A 14,124-nucleotide genomic window follows, 5' to 3' on the forward strand; every position below is an offset into this window, starting at 1 on the left:
TTAATTCCTGCGCAGCCTCGAAGTTGGTTAGAATTCATTTCGAGCATGGCTGCTCTGCATACACTCTGGCTCAGTGCCATGGATCCGCGCAACGCAATTAATGTCTCAGGGTATTATGAAGCTAAGCCGCTTCAGTTCTGCTGTATTTTCATTTGGGTATGGATGTTTGATTGGTGCTGGAGACGCCCTGAAGTTTTTAGCGCTTTCATTTCTTCTGGTTTGCTCTTTCTCAATTGTTCTCCCTATTTCTCTGCCCTTCTAATCATGTCGCGCAGACGAGGAATCCCGCGTAGGGGAAGTCACTCAGGAAATAGAGGAAGCCTTTCACGACCTGTGCCTCAGATTGTCGCTCCTATTGCCTTAGCTCTGCCCTCTTCTCCGTCGTTGGATCAGGATAGGTTTCCTCCGAACAATTCTTATCAGACCTCCAGGTTTTCTTTCCAGAGTCAGCTCAATAGGCCTATAGTGACAGTCAATTTTACAATATTTGTCTCAGAAGAGGAGGGCAATCCGTCTAGTTCGATTCCTTCCGTTTCCTCACCTTCTCAGGATGACAGTATTCTGCTCGGGGACCTATCAGGACGAGTATATCATGCGGACCATATGCATGAGCACGCCCCTGCTTCGGAAGCACCTCAGCAGCCGGTTCCATTACAAGAAGACGCTTTAGTTTGCGGGCCATCTCAACAAGATATTGGAGTTCTGCACTTGGTTACTCATCCGGATGGCGAGCCAGTTCTGGACGAAGATGGTCTCGTGACTTGGCTGGCCTCTACTAGCCAGGAAAAGGAGGACATGCCAGCTTTGCCAAGACATGCCGATTGAGCACAGCTCCTTCTTGCCGGGTGGCTCTCTAGCTCATATGTTTTGTTATTTTGTTTTTATGGTTTTGAGTCTGAAGTTAGAGGTAGATAACTGGTTTATTCTCAAGCTTCAGGCAGTCACAACTGCAAATCCAGGCTTCATTTTTTGTCTCACAAATGATTATGCCAGGGGCTTTTTTGTGCTTTTAGTCAATGCAGGCCATGAAGATTGTAGGTCTGGTAAATTTAGTCAGTATGTCAGGAACCAAAGCAAAACCTTTGAAGTCTGCATTGTAAATCTGGATGTAGGGCTGAAATGTAATATCCCTATTTTTTTGGCTGAGGACTGGCTTCGGCCTCCTCTAAGGTCCTGACCTCATTGTACATATTTTTTCACTTTTTTAATAGAATTAGCATTTACGGAGAAAAAAAAAGATCAGGTTTGACTTGGGCAGGTGGCAGGAGAAGATATTGTGGCAAGCCTCTTTAGCGAATGGGGAAGAACCAACTAGCAGGTTTCCATTGGTCCCACATATCGCATATCGTAGAAGTAAGACGTCGGGGCTTAAGGAAAATCGTCCCAAGGTGGCAATGCGATCAAATCGTGATCACCCATCGCAATAGGAAAAGATGAAAGAATCGATCCTCGGAGCAAGCCAAGTTGCAATGTGATACATCAAAATCGCAGAGTCGGGTCATAATTTGCGATATGGAAATCGTACATCATGAAAGATTAAGGAATCATCCCCTGGAGCAAGTCAGGTTGCAATGCGATGAATCGAAATCACAGATTGCAACGGGAGCAGTTTCATAGAGTAACACCTCGCCAATTATGATTTGCGATGGGGCTTCCAGACACGATATTTTATACATTATATTAATAATCCTAGTGGGTCCATAGAGCACCTGATGTATGGGTTTGGCCGCCTAATGTATGGGTTTTGGTTTATTCGCCGATTGCTATTTGCAATGGATCTCGGATGCGATATTTATTATACTGCAGTTTATAATTGTTGATGGATTTGCCTTATTACCTTGTGTTCATTGCTTAATGTAAAAGGCACACCTTTTTCCGCTGATTGAAAATAAATGTTGATTCTCTGCTAATGCTGCTGGGTTCAAGGAAGCACCGATTCTTTGTATTGTCCATAGATTTGAGGTTTAAAAAAAATGGTATGTTTGGACTATTCGATGCTGGTTTTTTCTACGTTTTTAATAGTTGTTTCCACACACTATTTAGGGCCCTAAGAACCTCTATTGGAACTTTGACATTTGTTTGGAATTGCCTGGGTATTAAGGGATTTTTTTGCCAGCTTATATAAAGGACCATCCGTGTGAGAGAAAGGTAGAGAGGATTGGCTGATTAATTTAGAATCTATTGTGCAATAGACCCTAACCTTGGCAGCAAGCTGAGACCTTGCCTTAGCAGCAAGAACATTCTCAGAAGTTGTATAACGCCCAATTATCCAAATTGGGTGTTTGGATAGGTGTTTTTGCATGATTTTTCGTTAGGAGTTTAGTAGTACTGTCTATTTCTAAAGCTAGCTCTCCATTCTTCATCCTTCTTCCAGATTGGAGGTATAAGGACATTTTATATAAAAATCTACTTGTACTTCTTTCTTTCCATGCCATTTAATGAATGAAGGCCTCCCAACTATTGCGCAAGGCCCGAAGACATAGACCAAATTGGACTAACTCCGTAATCAAATAATTTTCTCATGGTTTGAAGCTCTTCTCGTTATTTCTGTATTCTTTATGTTCTTTTAAGTTCCATGGTTAATTAGCTCTGTTATATGTAATTCTGATGCATCTATAACTAAAAGATCTTTGATCAGCAGTTGAGTGGAAACCTTCAGAATTACCAGCACAAAATGAAAGTTATTTTTGATAGGAGACCCTGCACCACAAATGAGCTACTCCTCCCTCAACTCGCACTGCCATCCTGAGTGAATATGCCACTGGATGCATTGAATAGGTCCACTTCGGTCAATACCATCCAACCAATTTCTGTCATTTGAAATGCTTCCTCTTCAACATGTTTTGCAGCATCAAACTCTGCTAGTCAATGAACTTCATAGTTGTACTTTAGAAAGAAAGGGATTTTAAGAGTACCAGCCACAAAGTATCGAAAAGGGACTACACATTTCTGGTGTCACATAGATTGGTAAAAAGTATCGAAAATGGCCTAACCATTTATAGTGTCACAAAGATTGTTACCACAGGGATTTGTCAAAACACTATCCCAACAAAGTTCTATACTCGCTATGAAGCTACTACAATCAATCTATGTTTTTTGGTCTTCTTAAATACAATATGAGGTTACTAGTCTCCTAACTGTGCCCAGGGGAGGACATGAGCTCTACTCTCTATAAAATTTCATCTTTTGTGCCTTGACAGTGATTTGGTTGTCACATTAGCCACCGTCAATGTGCAAGAGTTCACTCAATGAATATGGCATTTGGTATGAATGCAGGTTGGCATTTATCACATGAGAGATACGTGGTTGTGTTTATAATGCTGAATGAAAATACTAAGGAGGAAAAAGATCCACGTTGATTATATTATGAAACAACAAATTATGTTCATTACATTGTCCAACCACTTGTTTCATGTGAGGTTAAATAGTAGTGATGCTCAAAACAAGGGCGACACTAACAACTGCCCAAATTGGTGAATAAATGTAGCATGATGCAACATTTGGTGATAATAATAAAAAATCAGTTTTGTTTCCCTATCTATATGACGATTCAGCAAGTCGTGGATACATAGGCATTAATATCGTCACTCAGGGTGGGGCTAAGGTTGGCGCAGATGTGGGATCCACCAATTAGGGACCTATTTGTATGGCTATGCCACTGTGGTGCAAGATTATGCTCTGTCTCGCCCCAAGCTTTAATGAATAGAAAGAATTTTATGTAGTGATCCCACAAAGATAGTAGTTGATATCTTACTAGATATTGTTGGCATCTAGTGCAATCGAGAAGAGTTTGTCATAATAAAATTGTATGAGCGAAAACGTCTTGAAGAATTTTCTTCTACTACTCGCTTTGGATCTCCGAATGGATATGGGGCTCTCGATCAATTGAATTTCACTTGCTACTCGCTACATACTGGTTCCCCACACCACAAAAACGAGAAACACAAAACTCTTCTCAACGACCATTTCTACCCATCCCGGTGAGGACCTCACCTGCCTGAGCATAGCTTAGGACTAGGAGACTTCGATTTATTCTCAACAATGTGAATAGATTCATTCACCCATCATGCTGGCCTTTCAATATTCATTTACCCATGGAATCATGATTTGGAGGAGCAGGGAGGGTGGGCTTGTTTATCGGAGCCTTGAAGTGCATTTTCAAGGCCTCATTGTGTCATAGCAAGGCACGATGGTCTTCATATACCTGCACCATAGTGATGAGTCTTTGTTCTAATGTAGGATAGTTTTATAAGCATCTCTTTGGACCGGAGCACAAAAAACGAAATCATCGATATATCTAATAAGAATTGCATGCTTTTGCACCTCAATGGTAAATGAATGCTTTGTTTCATGTCTCTTGTATTTACCTAGATCTCTGCATAGTTCCGACTAGAATAAGCTTAGCTAGTTTTCCCTAGTACTCACACTTGATATAATCAACCTTAGCTAGATTATGAACACACCCTAAGCTCCAACAATCGAAGCTATCATCATTTGAACCAGGCTATATATTTTCTTCTTGTGCCCCCTTCCTTGAGGCAAGCTTAGTGATCATGCAATCATTTGAAAACTAGGCTTCTTTCGGCAAGGGAAGCAATCCTTTTAACCCACTCATGGTATCTTCTTGTCCATTCTCTTTTCTTTGGATTCAAGTAGGGACACATGAATCCCAATAGGAAAAGCGATCATTTGAACCACGGTCTCCTCTTCGCCATTATTTCGTTTCAAGGCACGAAATAGCTGCCCCACAAACCCCCTTTTTAATACAAATGTTCGATCATGTTAATGTAGTATATTTTAATTTTCCTAATTGAATTAATGACCAAGGTTTTATTTATTTTAAGAATCTCTCACTAAACTTTTATTTTTTATATATAACGATTATTAATCATTAGCTATTAAAATATGTTAAAAGGTATTTATAATTTTTTATTATTTATTTTTAATTAAATAAAAAAATATTAATAATAAACTGCAAATTTGATTAAAATGATAAATAAGTACAGTAATACTTATTATAAATTAATATTTATCAAATTTTATCAATGATTATATTACTAGTTTATTTACTCAATTTAAATTAATAATATACATATAATAAAAAACATCTTATCTATATTAATAGATATTTTTAATAAAAATTAATTAACTTGTAAATATGTGAAATGACATAATTTCCATATATATATATATATATATATATATATATATATATAATGTAAAATAGGAATCACATTGAAATTTATTAAATTCTAAATATGCATCATTACATCTTATAAATGGTTTAATTATAAAAAATAGTTAATAAATTATTGTTTGATTCAAAATGTGAGTGTATGTTGAATTTAATAATTTTGTAATATATTATATTTGTTTTAAGTATAAATTTCAATATTTGTTATGAAACGTTTAGATGTAAAACTGTGAAATGTTTTAGTTTATAAAATTAGTTTAAGTTATTTTTAAATTATATATATATTCAGATTTTATAATATCAAATTGGTGTATGAATTATGTTTATGTTATGGAATTTTTTATTTTTGTTTTTATTTTTTTAATTAAATTTTGATATTATTGTTTATTACGAAGATTCATTTTAATTTTGGATCTACTAAAAGTCTAGAGGGATCAAATTTCTCAAGATGCAAACATTTATTTTAATGTAAAACCTAAGGAAAAGTTTGCGCCTCGAGAGCTTTGATTACTTTTGACTCCTAATAGATCTAGAATTAAGATGGATCTATGCTATTTTTGAGAAAAGCACTACTAAAATGTTTTAAGTATAAGAATTTTTTTATTTCTTCTCATTTTATATAATATATACACAATTGACATTGAAATATTTCATTGATGATTCATATCCTCCACATTAAAATGTTAATACATGCCTCCTCATATTCCAAAATAGAAAACAATCTCTCTCTCTTTGTATATATATGTTTGTTAATTATTAACATTTTTTAAAGTATGACATACATATACAGTATTATTTTTTATATTAATATTTTGTAAATATTATATGTCAACTACATATTAAACATTGAAAGAATATGACATTAAAAAAATTTCGTCAAAATATTTGTTGTTTTATTTGATTTGTGACCCACACTTACATAAATTTTGTTATTAATATTTTTTAGAAATTATATATCAACTCCATATTTTGAATGGAATAAATAATACATCTCTCCAGACTGAAAATATAAGAAAATTTTCAATTACGTCGTAACGAGTTCCCTCTAAGAAGAACTGCCCTCCATGCCACTATGTCTCATTGTGAGCCATTGATCTCATGTGTGAGATGATAGAATTATCATCAAATGTTAGATTGATACTTTCGAAAAAAATGCAGAGCATTGGCAAGAAAAAGTGTAAACGACACACCTATTAATGGCCTAAGTGATCCAAAATGGATCCTAAAACCCTCTAAGTCTTCATATACTTAAAAGTTATCGCAAGGGAAAAACATTAGCACACTATTGCATGGGAAAAACATGAAGAAATGGCGAAAACAAAGTTAAGCAGAGGCTAAAGCAACATTGCACAAGAGCCATCGGATCGGACCGATCTACGGTCCAGATCTAATCGGCATATCACAATCGGAGGTGGCAAGCGAAGTCCATCGGAGGCGGCCTTACAGAAATCGTGATAGCGATCAGTGCGATTAAATGAGGGCCATTGATCAAGCATGCAGAACAACAGTCCAAATCTACTCGCAATATCGTATCGCTAATACGCACATAGAAGAACTTAACCCACGGCCCGAATGCTAGGCAATATGTGATTGCGATATATTGCATCACAATATCACATCACAACGATACAAAGGAGCGGGGTCGATACAATATGCGACTTGCGATAGCCGGACCCGATGGGTTATATGGATGCAATTTAATATATTTTGAGTTCCAGTAAAAAGGGTTTTTCTATGTATTTTCGCATTTTCGTTAAATAAACGAAATACAAAGAAAATGTGCCCTGAGCGATAAAATGGACCCGAAAGGTTTATACATGCAGCCCTATATTATTTGAGTTCTGTAATGAGCGGGATTTCGAAAGGGCCTTAGGCGGTAAGTGGTATTGGACGGGCTTTGCCCGATCCCATACACGGGCTGACATGTGGCTTGGTGCGAGAGAGAGAAATTGCCTCCTCGGGTGGGTAATCCCCATATGCATAAGCCGCCTAAAATGAATATCAACCTTTGGATGAGAGATCACCGAGATCAACGGTGGGCTTGTGATAGCGACCAAAGGTGGACCCGAAAGGATTATAGGGCAGATTTGATGATTTTTTAAGTCCGATCAAAAGAGTTTTTGTGGGTTTTTCAATGTTTTTAGTGCATTTCTCTGTGTAAACAAAGAAACGTGTTCCTGAGGATTTCAACAGCGCCAATGATCCTTTCCATTTAAAAACAGGTGACCACCATACCTGAAGGCATTTCACAATGATTGTTTAACACCTAGAGGGGATTTGAACGAAAAGAGGCCGGAAGCCAGAGAGCTCGAAAGGGGAGACGAACAAACAAGTGCCAATAGGCTTAAAAGCTAGTCAGTGGTAGAGACAAGGCAATAAATGCTGAGATAGAGAGAAAACAAAAGACAGAGAGCGAGAGGGAGAGTGTGTGTACTCAGAAAGACTTGAGGGATTCAAGTAAAACCCTATTTTTTATTCCTGTTGTGTTGAGACTCTATTTGAGCTCAGACTTGTAAAAACTCTGCTCTTGAAGACATAATAGAGAGGTCACCACTAAAAGGTGGACCAGGAGACATAGCCCAAGAGTTTTGGGTGAACTCGATTATTTGTTGTGTTGATGTGTGTTTGTCTATTATGTTTCTCTAACTGCTCATGTCTATATTATTTTCAATCTTTTCGATCCGTTGCACTAAGTAATATAGGCATTCCTGCACATGAGTCTGTAATACCTTAATATTAATCTAAGATCTCATTTTCAAATCAAGTGGTATCAGAGATTTTGGTTTTGGTTTTGGTTTTTGTTAAGGTTAGACAAGCTTGTGTTGGATTTTGAATGCTAACTAGGTCAAAGCTCAAACTAGGAGAAGGATGATTTTTTGAGACTAATCCAGAGATTGGAAGAGTCTATCCTTGGAGGAGAATGGAAACAAAAACTCCATTGGAATCAGAAGCTCAGTTCATGGAAAGTGTTATGGCCAAGCGAACCATGTTGGAAGAGATGTAGTGTGAATTTAAGAAGGGTCAAGGTGAAAGCACTTCAACACCCAAAAAAGACAAAGGAGTAGAGGAACCTTCTCTAGTTGCCCCTCCAGAGGGCAAAGGGAAAGGGGAAAAGCCTCCTCCCTCATCTCCTCCACCATCACCTTCATCATCCTCATCTCCTAGCCCTGATAAGAAAAAGAAGAAAACTTCTTTGATTAAATTAGATGTAAAATTTGATTTGCCAATTTATGATGGAGAACTAAATGCAAAGAAGCTAGATAACTAGATAAGATAGATTGATGTATATTGCAAGATGCAGAACATTGATTTAGAAAGGAGAAAGATTCAGTTGGCTAGCCTTCAACTTGGAGGAACTCCACTAGTGTGGTGGGAAGGTAAAACACAAGCTAATCTGAAGAGACATGGTAAAATCCTTTGTACCTGGAATGAATTTGTTCATGCCATCAAAAAACAATTCTATCATCTAGCTTATATGCAGTAAGCAATGATGAGCTAGCAAACTCTTCACCAATTAAAGGGTCAAAGTGTACAAAGTTATACCTAGGAATTTCGAAAAAGAGCTTTAACTCTAGGCATATCTCTAAACTCACCTGAAACTTTGTTGAAGTATATAGGTGGTCTGCATAGCCATTTGAAGCACACCATTCTCATGTTTAATCCCACTAGCCTAGATGATGTAGCAGTTCAGGCTACACATCTAGAAGCTAGAGGCAAGAATGTGAACCTAGAGGTTGGGGGATCATCTAAACACTCTGCAAGAAAGAACAAGGAAAAGAGGAAGCTAAAATTGAAGGAGAGGAAGACAAACATTGTATAGAAGGACAAACCTTCATGCACTCATTGCAAGAAGGATGGACACGATGATGCACACTGCTGGTCTTTGCATCTGGAGCTGAGACCTAAGAATTTCGGTGGTAAGAAGAAGAAGATTGGTACTGCTATTCATAAAGACTTGAGGTCAGACTCAGGCGATGAAACAACAGTCACAGCCACAAGTATAAAAGTTAAGAATTCTGAAGCATCCATAAGTAATTATGCACAATCCATTGATAATGAAGATAATGAGACGAAAAGGAATGATATTTTTCATATTAGAGTCATTTCCAAGCACCTAAAGATTGATACTTTATTTGATAGTGGATCACAAGTAAACTTGATTTCTGAAACAATTGTAAAGAAGTTGGGATTACTAACAATACCTCACAAGAAGTCATATCCATTAGGTTGGGTATGTGATAAAGCAAAGCTACAAGTAACAAGACAATGTAAACTTAGGTTTGCTATTGGGTCAACATTTGTAGATGAGGTTGAGTTTGATATAGCTCCCTTGGATATATGTGGTATTGTTTTGGGAAGTCCTTACTTGTATGATAGGAAAGCCATTTTCTATAGAGTTGAAAATAAGTATCAACTCACTAAATATGGAATAGAATATATTGTAAGAGCTCATAAACTCAAAAATAACTATTCTCTCATAAACTCAAGGCGGATGAAAAGAATTGTGAATTCATGCAAGCAATTTTTACTAATGGTTGTAAAGGAAAAGAACCCTGATAAAACAAATCTATTTGAAGGTTGTGATGCTAAACAGAAAGATGATTTAGTTAAATTTGTTTCAGAATATGATATCCTATTTCAAGAACCTAAAGGTCCGCCACCCAAAAGGTAAATAGTACATTATATTCATTTACAGCAAGATGCTCCATTACCTAACATCAGAATGTACAGGTTATCCACTTTAGAGAATGCAAAGATAGAGAAGCAAGTACAGGAGCTGCTCGATAAAGGGTTCATAAGGCCAAGCACATCACCATGTGGATCTCCGATTGTACTGGTGAGAAAGAAATATGGTTTGTGGAGGATGTGCATTGATTATAGAGCATTGAATAAAATAACGATTAAGAATCGTTATCCTCTTCCTCATATTGATGATCTATTAGGTCAGTTGAAAGAAGCAGTTTACTTTTCCAAGTTAGACTTGCATAGTGGCTATCATCAGTTCAGAGTTGCAGAACAAGATGCATGGAAGACTGCTTTCAAGACAAAGCAAGGTTTGTATGAATGGCTAGTTATGCCTTTTGGCTTAACTAATGCTCTTGCCACTTTCATGAGAGTTATGAATGATGTACTCAGACCTTTTATTGATGATTTTGTAATTTTATATTTAGATGACATTCTTGTTTTCAGTAAAACAGGGGAAGACCATTTGAAGCATGTAAAGTATACTTTAGATGTTTTAAGAAAAGAAAATCTCTATGTGAAGTTGTCAAAATGTGAATTTGGCAAAACATCTTTAAATTATTTGGGTCATATTGTAGGGGGTGGTGAATTGAAGATAGATCCCTCTAAGGTTGAAGTCTTTGTTAACTGGCCTAAACCCAAATCTGCTACAGAGGTTAGGAGTTTCCTAGGAGCAGCAAAATATTGGAGAAAGTTTATTGCTAACTTTTCTTTGATTGCAGCTCCATTAAATGCTTTAATAGGATTGAAAATGGTGTTTCAGTGGGAAGGCAAACAACAGAAAGCCTTCAACGCCTTAAAAGAAAAAATCGGTACAGCAACAGTACTAGCATTTCCAGATCTTCAACATGCATTTGAGATTGAAACAGATGCCAGTGACTATGCCATGGGAGCAGTGTTAATGCAACACGGTAAACCCATATGCTATCATTCTGAGACATTTAATTTTGCAGTAGTTAATTATCCCACATATGATAAAGAATTGTATGCATTAGTACGGAGTGTGAAAAAGTGGAAACATTACCTAATGGGCAAAGAAACAATCATACATACAGATCATCAACCACTTCAATATTTGCACTCACAAACTAAATTGCAACAATCAAGACATTATAGGTGGATGGGTTTTCTACAACAATTTCATCCTGTCATTAGATATAAGAAGGGCATACACAATAAGGTTGCAGATATGCTATCAAGACCAATCATAAATGCATCTACTATACTAAAGCATAACTCAGTAATGCATGAAATTTACATATGCCCAAGATGTAGATTTTAAAGATGAATATGCAACTTTAAGTCATGGCAAGCAAGTAGAAGAATTGGATTATTATGTTAAGGACCAACTCTTATATCATTTGGGAAAGTTATGCATTCCACAAAATGAAAGAGTTAACATAATCCGAGAAGCACATACTAAACTCATATCAGGTCATTTTGGTGTAAGTAAAACAGTTGCACAGTTGCAAATGTTCTGTTATTGGCCAAGAATGCATGAAACAGTTTCTAGATATATTAAAGGGTGTACTATGTGTGCTAAAAGCAAGCCCAGTAATAGAAAAATAGGCTTGTACACTCCATTTCCAGTTCCTTCTCATCCTTGGGAAAGCATTTCCATGGACTTTGTTGGGGGATTGCCAAAATCTAGAAAAGGTCATGATTATTTGTATGTTGTTGTGGATAGGTTCAACAAAATGTGTATTTTGATACCTTGTAAGAAGCAGGTTACAGCTGAAAAAACATCAAAGTTGTTCTTTCAGCATGTATGGGTTCATTTTTGGTTACCCACTTCTATTATATCTGATCGAGATTCCCGATTTGTTGGGAAGTTTTGGTCAAGTCTCTAGGAGTTGATGGACACCAAATTGAAGAAGAGCACAACATTTCATCCACAAACAGATGGTCAAACAAAGGTGGTCAATAGGACAGTGATCCAGTTGCTCAGAGGCTATTGCATAAGCATCCCAAGCTTTGGGATGAGCATTTGTGTTATGTGCAACATGCTTACAACCGTGCCAAGCACTCTTCTACTCAGAGATCTCCTTTTGAGACTTGTTTTGGTTTTATACCAAAGTCTCCCTTGGATTTTGTCTTTGGTAAAGACATAACAGTTGATGGACATAGTGATGTGGACAAAGCAACCAAGTTCATTGAACAGATCCAAGAAATTCACCAAGCAGTGCAGGAACAACTGGAAAGAAGCTAGGCCAAGTACAAGGCAAGGCATGAAATGCATTGAATTGAGAATAGTTTCCAAGTTGGTGATCAAGTCTGGTTGTACATCAGCAAAGAAAGAATGCAAGGTGAAGGTAAGAAGTTGAATCCAATAAGGTATGTGCCTTTCAAGATACTTGAGAAAATTGGTGAAAATGCTTTTAGCCTTGATTTTCCAGCTTATATGCATATCTATTCAGTCGTTAATGAAGAAAACTTGAGACTGTATGAACCTTCATTGATTGAAGATCCCGAAGAGCAAATTCAGTTGCCTTCTATTGATGATCTGTTGCCTGAATATCTCAATGAGTTGCAGGAAGACATAGCTCTGGATAGGAAGGTGAGAACTACGCACAGAGGGGATGTTGAGTACCTGAGGATTAGACTCAAAGGTTCAAAACCAAGAGTGCACGATGGATAGAAATTGGGCAAGTGAAGAAGTTGTATCCTCACTTGATCGATGTCTAAAAACCAACTTTTGGTGGTCCAAAAGCTTTTCAGTGGGAAGGCGTGATCCAAAATGGATCCTAAAACCCTCTAAGTCCTCATATACTTAAACACTATCACAAGGGAAAAACATTAGCAAATGGCGGAAAGCACTATCGCAGGGGAAAAACATGAAGAAATGGTGAAAACTGAGTTAAGTGGAGGCTAAAGCAAAATTGCACAGGAGCCATCAGATCAGACCCATCAACAGTCCAGATCTAATCGGCATATCGCAATCGGAGGTGGCAAGCGAAGTCCATCGGAGGCGTCCTTACGGAAATCGCGATAGCGATCAGCACAATTAAACGAGGGCCATTGATCATGTGCACAGATCAACGGTCCAGATCTACTCGCAATATCGCATCTCTAATACGCACATAGAAGGACTTAACCCGTGGCCCGAAGGCTAGGCGATATGCGATTGCGATATATTGCATCGCAATATCGCATCGTAGCGATACAAAGGAGTGGGGCTGATACAATATGTGACTTGCGATAGCCAGACCCGAAGGGTTTTATGGATGCAATTTAATATATTTTGTGTTCTGGTAAAAAGGTTTTACTATGTATCTTGGTTCGTTAAATAAACAAAATACAAAGAACATGCGCCCGGAGCGATAAAACAGACCCAAAAGGTTTATACATGCAACCTTATATTACTTGAGTTCCATAATGAGCGGGATTTTTAGCGTGCCTTAGGCGGTAAGTGGTATTGGATGGGCTCCACCCAATCCCATACACGAGCCGACACGTGGCTTGGCGCCGGAGAGAGAAAACTGCCTTTTCGGGTGGGTAATCCTCGTACGCATAAGCCACCCAAAATGAATATCAACCGTTGGATCAGAGATCACCCAGATCAATGGTGGGCTTGCGATAGCGACCAAAGGCAGATCCGAAAGGATTATAGGGCGGATTCAATGATTTGTGAAGTCCGATAGAAAGCGTTTTGTGGGTTTTTCAGTGTTTTTAGTGTATTTCTCTGTGTAAAGAAAGAAACATGTTCCCGGGGATTTCAACTGCGCCAATGGTCCTTTCCATTTAAAAACAGGTGGCCACCATACCTGAAGGCATTTCACAATGATTGTTTAATGCTTATAGGGGATTTGAATGGACAGAGGTTGGAAGCCAGAGAGCCCGAAATGGGAGATGAACAGACAAGTGCTGATAGGCTTAAAAGCCAATCAGTGGCAGCGAGAGGGCAGGTAGTGCTGAGACAGAGAGAAAACAGAAGACAGAGAGTGAGAGGGAGAGTCTCTGTACTCAAAAAGACTTGAGGGATTCAAGTAAAACCCTGTTGTTTATTCCTGTTGTGTTGAGACTCGATTTGAGCTCACACTTGTAAAAACTCTGCTCTTGAAGACATAATAGAGAGGTCACCACTAAAAGTTGGACCAGGAGACATAGCCCAAGAGTTTTGGGTGAACTCCTTGATTATTTGTTGTGTTGATGTGTGTTTGTCTATTATGTTTCTCTAACTGCTCATT

At 37.8% G+C, this 14,124-nt stretch overlaps 1 pseudogene; it reads left to right on the forward strand.

Moving 5' to 3' along the window:
* Nucleotides 1-883: 883 nt before the first annotated feature.
* Nucleotides 884-14,124, forward strand: part of LOC149256668 (COBRA-like protein 4) — a 45,574-nt pseudogene continuing 32,333 nt past the window's right edge.

Source organism: Pinus tabuliformis, chromosome 7, assembly GCF_031772625.1.
Source record: "Pinus tabuliformis cultivar Carrire ecotype Pingquan chromosome 7, CPIR1, whole genome shotgun sequence".
Taxonomy (NCBI): domain Eukaryota; kingdom Viridiplantae; phylum Streptophyta; class Pinopsida; order Pinales; family Pinaceae; genus Pinus; species Pinus tabuliformis.